Source organism: Crocuta crocuta, unplaced genomic scaffold (genome assembly GCF_008692635.1).
Source record: "Crocuta crocuta isolate KB4526 unplaced genomic scaffold, BGI_CrCroc_1.0 scaffold520, whole genome shotgun sequence".
NCBI classification, from domain to species: domain Eukaryota; kingdom Metazoa; phylum Chordata; class Mammalia; order Carnivora; family Hyaenidae; genus Crocuta; species Crocuta crocuta.
Genome location: NW_027532009.1, coordinates 207,000 through 217,632, shown reverse-complemented (window position 1 = coordinate 217,632; position 10,633 = coordinate 207,000). Strand labels below are relative to the sequence as shown.

Below are 10,633 nucleotides of genomic sequence, written 5' to 3'. Positions count from 1 at the left end.
TGAGAACTCAGATTTGGACCCAAAAGGATACAGGCAACCAATCTTTGACAAAGCAGGAAAGAGGAACCAATGGAAAAAAAGACAACCTCTTTAACAGATGTTGTTGGGAGAACTGGACAACAATATGCAGAAGAATGAAACTAGATCATTTTCTCACAACATACACAAAAATAAACTCAAAATGGATAAAGGACCTGAACGTGAGACAAGAAACCATCAAAACGCTAGAGGAGAAAGCACGAAACAACCTCCTTGACATCCACCGCAGCAATTTCTTACTTGACACATCCCCAAAAGCAAAAGAATCAAGGCAAAAATCAACTATTGGGACTTCATCAAGATGAAAAGCTTCTGCACTGCAAAGGAAACAATCCATAAAACTAATAGGCAACACGACACGCTAGTCAGAGTGGCTAAAATGAGCAAATCAGAGGACTCTAGATGCTGGCGAGGATGTGGAGAAACGGGCACCCTCCTACATTGTTGGTGGGAATGCAAACTGGTGCAGCCCCTCTGGAAAACAATGTGGAGGTTCCTCAGGAAACTAACAATAGAACTCCCCTATGGTCCAGCAATAGCACTGCTAGGAATTTACACAAGGGATACAGAAATGCTGATGTATAGGAGCACATGTACCCCAATTTTCATAGCAACACTCTCTACAATAGCTAAAACATGNGAAAGAAAGAAAGAAAGAAAGAAAGAAAGAAAGAAAGAAAGAAAGAAAGAAATTCAAATTTAACAATATTTGAAAAAATAATTAAAAAAGAAGAAGATGTGGTTTATCTATACAATGGAATACTACATGGCAATGAGAAACAATGAAATCTGGCCATGTGTAGCAACATGGATGGAACTCGAGGGTGTTATGCTGAGCGAATTAAGTCAGACAGAGAAGGACAGCTACCATATGTTTGCACATATAGGAGGCTTAGAAGGAACTTAGTGGAGGACTGTGGGGGAGAAAAAGGGAGAAATGGTGGGGGAAGGAGAGAGGGCAAACCATGAGAGACTCTTGAATGCTGATAAACAAACTGAGGCCTGATGGAAAGGGGGGTGATGGGCATGGAGGAGGGCAATTGTGGGGATGAGCACTGGGTGTTATATGGAAACCAATTTGAAAATAAACTATTTGTAAAAGAAAAAAATAAAAAAAGAATTATAAGAAAATAAATTTCTGCCAGTTTTGACATTAAAAAAATAAACAAATAAAAACAAAACTGAACAAAATATGTTCTTAAGGAAAGGCAGGAATTCAAGTTGAAAAAAATCAAAGGAGATTTTGAGCTATTTCTATTTTTTTTTCAAGGAAAAAGGCAATTTTTTTCTTTCAAGGACATGTACTGGGCATCTGGGTGTCTCCATTGGTGGAGCATGGGACTTTGGTTCAGATTATGATATCACAGTTGGTGGGTTTGAGCCCCAGGATATGATAGCCCCTGTTAGCGTGGAGCCTGCTTTGGAACTTTTGCCTCAATCTCTCTCTGCCCCTCACCTATTTTCTCTCTCTCTCTCCTTAATTTTTTTAAATGTTTTATAAATTTCTGAGAGACAGAGAGAGATAGCATGAGCAGGGGAGGGACAGAGAGGGAGACACAGAATCCGAAGCAGGCTCCAGGTTCTGAGCTGTCAGCACAGAGCCCGACGTGGGGCTCAAACTCATGAGCCATGAGATCATGACCTGAGCTGAAGTTGGATGCCCAACCGACTGAGCCACCCAGACGCTCCTCTCTCTCTCTCTCTCTCTCTCTCTCAAGAATAAATAAACATTTAAAAAAAATAACAGAAAATGTCCTAACAGGTTGAGAGAAGGAGCATCCTGACCACATCCCTTGTCCTAAGAAGGGGCCTGAGACGAGGGCAGGCATGATCAGGGCTTGAGAGAAGCTAATGGGACTCTTTGTGGCATGAGAGAAAAGACCAGTAGGCCCAGGAATGGGAGTTTGTTCTGTTATCACAAGGTACTGCCCACAGTCACAACTGGACTCAGAAACAGGACCAGGGTGGTCCTGTTCTGTCTCTGTGTCTGAGCAGTCTGGAAACAGGCTGTGGCAGAAGTCTCCCCGTTGGCAGTCAGTCATCTGAGTGTGATTCTCAAATTTATAGACCAATTTTGGGCCCCCTCTCCCCAGTGCCCTGTAAACATAAGAATGACCACCAAGTCATTCAGGACAAGATGAGAGTCTGAGACATATGGCTGAGCTTCAAGTGGCCCAAGAGCTGCCTGGAGTCTCTTATGTGAAGACCTGGTACCTGGTGCCCCCTGAAGGCCACCATCTTCTAGGTGCTGGTCATATGGGCAAGTGTTGGAAAGAGGCATCAGGGCTTCTGGGCTGTCACTTACTTCTCTGACTAGGCCTTCAGGAAGTCTTCATTGAGTAGTCTGTTGTCCTCTTTGATATCTGGCATGGTGAGGCTAGAGGAGCTTGACAGGACATCTATAGTCAAGGAAAGTACCTTGGGCAATGTAGACATTATTAGCTTCACATTCTCACCTACGATGTCAAGAGTCAGGGACTTAGGGACGTTCTTGATGGGGCTCTCCTGCAGCCCAGCCTTCCTCATCTGCTTCTCAGGTCTAACTTTCTCCTCAATGATGAGCTTCTCACGGGCCTCAGAGCACAGCACCTACTTCAAATTCTCCTCCAGGTTCAGGGTCTGGAGTAGGGGCTTTAGTGGTCCTTACTTCTCCAGGGCATTCCTTTTTTTATGTTTTATTTATTTCTGAGAGAGAGACAGTGTGAGCAGGGGAGGGTCAGAGAGAATCCAAAAGAGTCTCCAGGCTCTGAGCTAGCTGTCAGCATAGAGCCCGACGCAGGGCTTGAACCCACGAACCATGAGATCATGACCTGAGCTGAAGTCAGACAACTAACCAACTGAGCCACCCAGGCACCCCTCCAGGGCATTCTTGAATGGGGTGGGCATGTAAGGTATGTTTTCCATTGAGTACTTCTTATCTGGGGTTACAAATGCAACACATTTCTGGTGCAGGAGTATCTTATCCCCGTGTGGGGTGTGGTGACCACCACTTTCTGGTTGCACACCAGGGTGACATCAGGAAGGGGCTCTCCAGCTCCAGTGTGTCTTCCTTGTTTCAGAAGTCCAGAAACTGGGAGTGTGAGAAGGGCATAGTCTTGATGGGTATGCTCTTGGGGTGATGCTGTTACAGGAGTCCAGGAAGGACAGAATGACATTATTCTCTGTGACAGGGGATAGAGTGACATGCCTTTTTTTCTGCTGCGTGAGTACAGAACGTGGCATGCTGATGCCCAAGTCCCCCACTTCAGTGCTGGGGAAGGTAATGATCAGCTCTTCTCGGCTGCTCTGGCTCAGGACTGAGATCATGTGGACGTCCAGGTGATACTCATTCAAACTGGGCACTGGGGCAGCAGACTCGTGGGGTGGCAGTGCTTGCTACTGCTCCATTGGCTGTGGCTACACTGGGCTCTTGTTGATGGTGTCCTCTGCACATGGCTCCACGGGCAGGAGTGTCCAACTCCATCAAGTCCAAGGCTTCCAAGAGGCTGGACCTCATGGCAGGGATGAGGAGGTTTTACAGATTCTGCCACACACCTGTAAGGCAGGCTGGTTCGATCGAAGAGCCCTCCTAGTCTTCAGGAGGAAGACTTCTTGGGGAAGTCCTCCAAGAGCTCCAGTGTTCCCACTCTATCCAACTTCCTGCTCCTTAGAAGTGGTGGTTGCCATGGTCTGTTCATCACTGCTTTCCTCCTCCTTCATGGCAGGAAGCTCTGAGAGCCAGTTATTCATGAGACTTCCCTGGTCTTCCACATGCATTATTTTTACTGTGTGGACCACAGCCAGTTAATTAAGGATTACAGTCTTTAGCTTTCAAAATCCTTAAATAATATTAGGTCTTATTTCAAAGAAATTCTATAAATATTTACTGGGAAATTCTTCCAAAAAAGCAAGTGCATTATGCATGTTTACTCAATTTGGGCAGTTGCCTTCTTTCTTTAATGTCCATTTTGAATTTTCTCTACAGGTTCATATCTTATTGCCAAAATAAAATAAAAAACAAAAACAGTCTGATTTGAATGGAAAGAAAGTTTTCCCCTCTGTTTTCTAGAGATATTTTCAAAGGAAATATACATTAACATATAGCCTTTTAATACACAGAAAACTAAACAATATCATTTGAGGCTATAATCATAAAGAAATTATAGTAATACATTACCAATTTTTCATTTATATTTTTCTAAAGAAAATAAAGATGGTATTAGTTAAAATATTTATTCTGTCAATATTCTGAAAAATACTCTGGAAATATTTAAATAGCTGTAGAAGTAGAAATTAACAGTGATACTTATTTGTGTACATCAATAAGATTGTTAAGCAAGAACTAGAATTTTTCTTTTTTCAAAAATTGCATATATACAAAAAGCAGTGGTGAAATTAAGATCACAGTACTTGTTATGTATAAAGACTCATCCCATTTTATCAACATCTCTAATTTTTAGCCCTAAACTTTTCTCTAAAAAATAAAGAAAAATAGGGGAGGAGTTAAGATTATGGAGGAGAGGTATGCTGAGTTTTCCTCATCCCTCAAACACAGCTTTATTGAGGTCAGATAACTGGGAACACCCAGGAAATTGATCGGGAGACTATCCATAGGATCTTCACATTTGAAAAGAGACATCATGGCAAGGGTGAGTTACAGGAAACATAGCAACCCCTCAGAGCAACAGAAACTTGGTCAAAAATGAAAAGACAAGGAAGTTCCCCAAAAAACAAAGGTCAAGAAGAAATCACAGACATGGACCTCCTCAAAACATATAAATAATATATCTGAACAAGAGTTTATTTTATTTTATTTTTTTATATCTTATTTATTTTTGAGACAGAGAGAGACAGAGCATGAGCCAGGGGAAGGGCAGGGAGAGAGGGAGACACAGAATCTGAAGCAAGCTCCAGGCTCTGAGCTAGCTGTCAGCACAGAACCCAGTGCAGGTCTCGAACCCACGAACCGTGTGATAATGACCTGAAGTCGGACACTTAACCGACTGAGCCACCCAGGCGCCCCTCTGAACAAGAATTTAGAACAACAGTCATAAGACTACTACCCAGCTTGTAAAAAGTATAGAAGGCACCAAAGAAACCTTTGCCACAGAGGAAAAAATAAACACCTAAAAATTAGTCAGACTGAAATGAAGAATACTATAACTGAGATGCAAAACTGACTGGATACAGTCACAATGAATCTTGAGGAAGCAGAAGAGAAAATAGGTGATATGAGGATAAAATTATGAAAATGATAAAGCCGAAAAGAAAAGGACAAAAACTATTAGATCACAAACATGGTCATAGGGAACTAGTGATTCTATGATGTGAAATAAACCAGTCATAGGAGTCCCACAAGAAGAAGAACAGTAAGATGGAGCAGAAGTTTTATTTGAACAAATTATAGCTGAGAATTCTCTAATCTGGGGAAGGAACAGGGGTTCAATCCAAAAGTCACAGATAACTCCCTTCAAAATCAATAAAACATGCAAACACCATGACATATCATAGTTAAAATTTCAAAATACAAAGAAAGAGGGAGAATTCTTAAAGCAGTTATGAACAAAAGGTCCTGAAACTACAAGGGCAGACACATGAGGTAGGCAACAGACCTGTAAACTGAAACTTGGCCAGCCAGAAGGGAGTGGCAGGAAATATTCAATGTGCTGAATGGAAAAAATATGCAACTAAGAATTATTTATCCAACAAAACTGCCATTCAGGATAGAAGGAGAGAGAAAGTGTTTTCCAGAGAAACAAAAATAAAATGTATTTATGGCCATTAACCTAGCCCTGCAAAAAACTTTAAAGGAGAGCTTTTGAGTGGAGGGGGGGAAAAACCCACCAAGGCACCAAAGTCTACAAAGGATCAGCAAACATCACCAAAAACATCAAATCTATAGGTTACACAATGGCACTAAACTCATATCTTTCAATAATCACTCTGAATGTAAATGGACTAAATGCTCCAATCAGAAGACATAGGGTATCAGAATGGATAAGAAACCAAGATCCATCTATGTGTTGCCTACAGGAGACTTATTTTCGACCTAAAGACACATGTAGATTGAAAGTGAGTGAATGGAGAACCAACTATGATGTTAAGGGACATCAAAGGAAGCTAGTGTAGCCATAATCTTATCAGACAAATTGGATTTTAAGCCACAGACTGTAACAGGAGATTAAGGGCATTATATCATAATCAAGGGGTGTATTCATCAAGATCTCACATATGTAAATATTTATCTCCCCAACATGAAGCACCCAAATATATGATTCAGTTACTAGCAAAAATAAATAAACTCATTGATAATAATAGAATAATAGTAAGAGATTCTTACATCCCAGTTATAGAAACAGACACATCATCTAAGCAGAAAATCAGCAAGGAAACAATGGCTTTGAATGACACACTGGACCAAATGGACTTAACAGATATATTCAGAATATTTCATCCTAAATCAGCAGAATACACATCTTCTCAAGTGCATATGGAACATTCCCCAGAAGAGATCACATACTGGATCACAAATGAGCCCTCAACAAGTTAAAAAATGTTGAGATCCTACCATACATACTTTTGGATCACAATGCTATGAATCTTAAAATCAACTAAAAGGAAAAAGATTGCAAAGCCCTCAAATACATGGAGGCTAAAGAGCAACATACTAAGAATGAAAGGGTTAACCAGAAAATTAAAGAAGAAATTTTTAAAAATACATGGAAACAAATGAAATGAAGGGTTTGACAGTCCAAACCCTTTTGGATGTAGAAAAGGCAGTCCTAAGAGGAAAATATTAGGCAATTTAGGCCTATATCAAGAAACAAGAAAAGTCCCACATAAACAATTTAACCTTAAACCCTGAGGAGGTAGAAAGGAATAGGAACAAAAGCCTAAAGCCAGCAGAAGAACAGAAATAATAAGTACATGAACAGAAATAAACAATGTAGAAAAAGGATGAAAAGTTTTGAATATATCTGAGAAGTCCGTCTGATTCAGTGTGTAATTCCAAGTCATCGTTTTCTTGTTGATTTTAGGCTGACATGGTCTATTCATTGCTTTAGGTGGGGGTATTAAAGTCCCCTCCTATTATTTTAGTATTATCAATGAGTATTGATTTCTTTGTATTTAGTATAGTATTTCTTTATGTGGTTATTAATTGATTTATATATTTGGGTCTTTTCAAGTTGGGGGCATACATATTTACAATTGTTAAATCCTTTTGGTGAAAACACTTTAATTATGATATAATGCCCTTCTTCATCTCTTGTTACAGTCTTTGTTTTAAAATCTAGTTTGTCTGGGGGCGCCTAGGTGGCTCAGTGGGTTAAAGCGTCCGACTTCAGCTCAGTTCATGAGCTCACAGTTCATGGGTTAGAGCCCCGCATCAGGCTCTGTGCTGATAGCTAGCTCAGAGCCTGGAGACTGTTTCGGATTCTGTATCTCCCTCTCTCTCTGACCCTCCCCTGCTCAAGCTCTCTCTCTCTCTCTCTCAGAAATAAATAAAAACATTAAAAAAATAAAATCTAGTTTGTCTGATAAGAGTATAACGCTTTACTGTATAGTATATATACTATGTACTATACTATATATACTATATACTATAACTGTATACTAAATAAGCAATTCTCTCTGCCTCTTGGACTTGAATGTCTTTTTCCATCTCCAGATTAGGGAAGTTCTCAGCTATTGTTCAAATAAATCTTCTTCCCCTTTTTCTCGCTCTTCTTCTTTGGGACTGATATAGATATTGCTTCGTTTCATATTATCACTTAGTTCTCTAAGTTGCCCCTTGTAATCTAATACTTTTATTTCCGTCTTTTTTTAGTTTCATTATTTTTCATAATTTTATCTTCTATATCACCTCTTCTCTCCTGTGCTTTGTCCATCCTGTTTGTCATGGTATCCAGTTTGTTTTGCATCTCAGTTATAATATTTTTTATTTTACTGTGACTAGTCTTTGGCCTTTGATTTCTGTAGCAAGGGTTTTTCTGGTATCTTCTTTGCTTTTCTCATCCCTAGATAGTAGTCTTATGGTTGCTGATCTAAATTCTTCTTCAGATAAATTACTTTTATCTGTTTTGAGCAAGTCCATGGTTGTGATTTCTTCTTGACCTTCTTTTTAATGTGATTTCTTCCAAGTTCTCAGTTTGGCTAAGTTTCTGTCTCCTGTGTGTTTTAAAATCTTGTTATGTTTCCTGCACCTCAGTGTAATATTATATTAACAATGGAGCAAACACTGTCCAGGGCCAGGTACTTCAGGAAGTGTTTCTGTTTTATGTTGTGGGCACTCTACTGTTGTGTTTTGTCTGCTCTTTCCCACTGCTCAGTTTTCTACTGAGCTCCTCCATTACTGCAGTGGTGAAGTGTTTGGACCTTTAATTAGGTGTGCTTTTATTTGTTTGTTGTTTGATTTGTTCCAGTAACCCTGGAAAAAAAGGGGATGTGAAAGTCTGATCCCACAAAAACACAAAAGGGAAAAGGAACAAAGAAACAAAACAACAAGATCAACAAAATAGAGAATTAAACCTGTAAGACTGATTCCAAGGAAGAACAAAGGAAAATATGGAAAAAAAAAAAAAAGAGGAAAGAGGGAAGAAAAGGAGAAAAAAAAAAAAAAAAGGCCTGATCCTGAAAAAAGAAAAGGAAGGAAAAAAAAAACCAAACCTCTCAACAGAAAGTATGATCCTGGTTCCAAAAGTAAAAAATAGGAAAGAAACAAAGAAAAATGCACTGTAGGTGTCATTTTGAATAAGTAATTTTCAGTGCACTTGGTGAATGGGGGATGCTGGATGTGCTGGAGGAGAGGCCTGCTGCAGTGGCTCAGACTCAGTCTTGCCCCAGTAAATAAGCATGCTGAGTATGGGTAGGGAGCCACCTACACTGAAGACTGCTGCGTTGCTCTCTGATGCCCCACTGTGTTGGTGTTGGGGAGAAAATGCCACCACCCCAGTCTCTGGTCCCTGGGCAAGAAATCTCTCACTTCCTCTGTTCAAGCCACACTTACAGAATATCAAGGGCAGTCAGCTCTCCCAGAGCCACAATTCTTCTGCATTTTTTTCTTTGACATTTCCTTGGAATTCAAAACCCAAAGTCTTAAAGGACCTCCACCATGCAGATCAGCTTCTCTTCTCTCGAGCAGAGATTTTCCTTTCTTTCTTCTTCTTTTCCTTTTTAAAAATGTTTATTTATTTTTGAGAGAGAGAGACAGAGGGGAGGGAGGACTAGAGAGAGAGTGTGACACAAAACTGTGTTGGCTCCAGGCTTTGCACTGTCAACACAGATCCCGATGTAGGGCTTGAACTCTTGAATTGGGAGATCATGACCTGAGTTGAAGTTGGACACTTAACCAACTGAGACACCCAGGCACCTCAGATATTTTCCATAGTGTGTGAAATCCTCTGTATCTGAGAAATAGTCCTACACCTGAACAGTGCACAGAATCTATGGTGTAGTATACTAAAATCAACAAATGTTATATTCCCTCTGCACATGCCTATGTACCCTGATGATGAAAGGCCTTTGTCTGGCACCTGCATGGTCTTTTCTTTTTGAGAGGCAATAAGCCCCTTTCTAAATGTACTCCAGGAAGGAGAATGTTTTCTCTCAGAGGTCCCTACACCACGCTATGCATTCTGGGCTAGGTCTCTCCTCCATAGAAGGAGGGTGTGCCATATCTCCACTCTGGAGAAAGTCACATACTTCCAAAACCTTTTAGTTTGAGCTCTAGATGCTTTTGGGAAAAAAACCCAAACAAGCAAGCAAGCAAGCAAACAAACAAACAAACCTGGGACACTTGGTCTTGCTCCCCGGTCCATGGCCCAGAGAGGTTTTCCATTGTGTGAACCCAATGCTGCAAATTCTCATCCCCTTTCCTCTCTCTTTTATTTATCCAAAAGCGTTCCCCCTCCTCTGTAACATCGCTGTTTTTCTCTCCCCCAATTCATGTCCATGAACCTCACACTTGCCAAGCTGTCTCCCTCCAACTGTGGAGATCTTTCTGCCAGTCTTCAGATTGATTTCCTGGGTGTTCCTAGTGATCTGACCTCGGTAAAGCAGTGTTTGAAGCATGAGGGAAACCCAGGGTCCCGCTTTTCTCCACCATATTAACCCCTCCCTCTTTTTTTTATATGTTTATTTATTTATTTTCAGAGAGAAGGAGAGATCCACAGAGATCCTGAAGCCCCTTTATTATACTCTGGATCTCTCTCAGAGCTTTCAGTAATATGTAGTTGTCTGTCCAATGTTTTTATTTTTGGAAGAGCTGAGCAGTAAAACCTCCTAGTCTGCCATTTTTTGACGTCACTCCTGGGTACATTTTTGAACTAAAATGTTTCTAGTATGAGGCAAAATACAAATTACTATTCCAGTATTTTTAAGATGATTATGTTTTCATAAAATTAGGATATGGAGTTGGTTGTACAGCATTGTGAATATCCTAAGAATCACTGCATTATACATTTTATCAAAGATTATGAATTAAAATATATATTATGTAAATTATATTTTAATTTGAAAAAAATAACCCGATCAACATAAGACTCAATTTAGAATATTCCTCTAAAACAAATTTATTTTCTTTTTCTTTTCTACACTCCTCTCATTTTTATAGTCA

The 10,633-nt window shown here is 40.1% G+C and overlaps 1 pseudogene; it reads right to left on the bottom strand.

Moving 5' to 3' along the window:
- Positions 1 to 2,166: 2,166 nt before the first annotated feature.
- Positions 2,167 to 3,795, bottom strand: LOC144241381 (myb-related protein B pseudogene; annotated as a pseudogene).
- Positions 3,796 to 10,633: the final 6,838 nt, after the last annotated feature.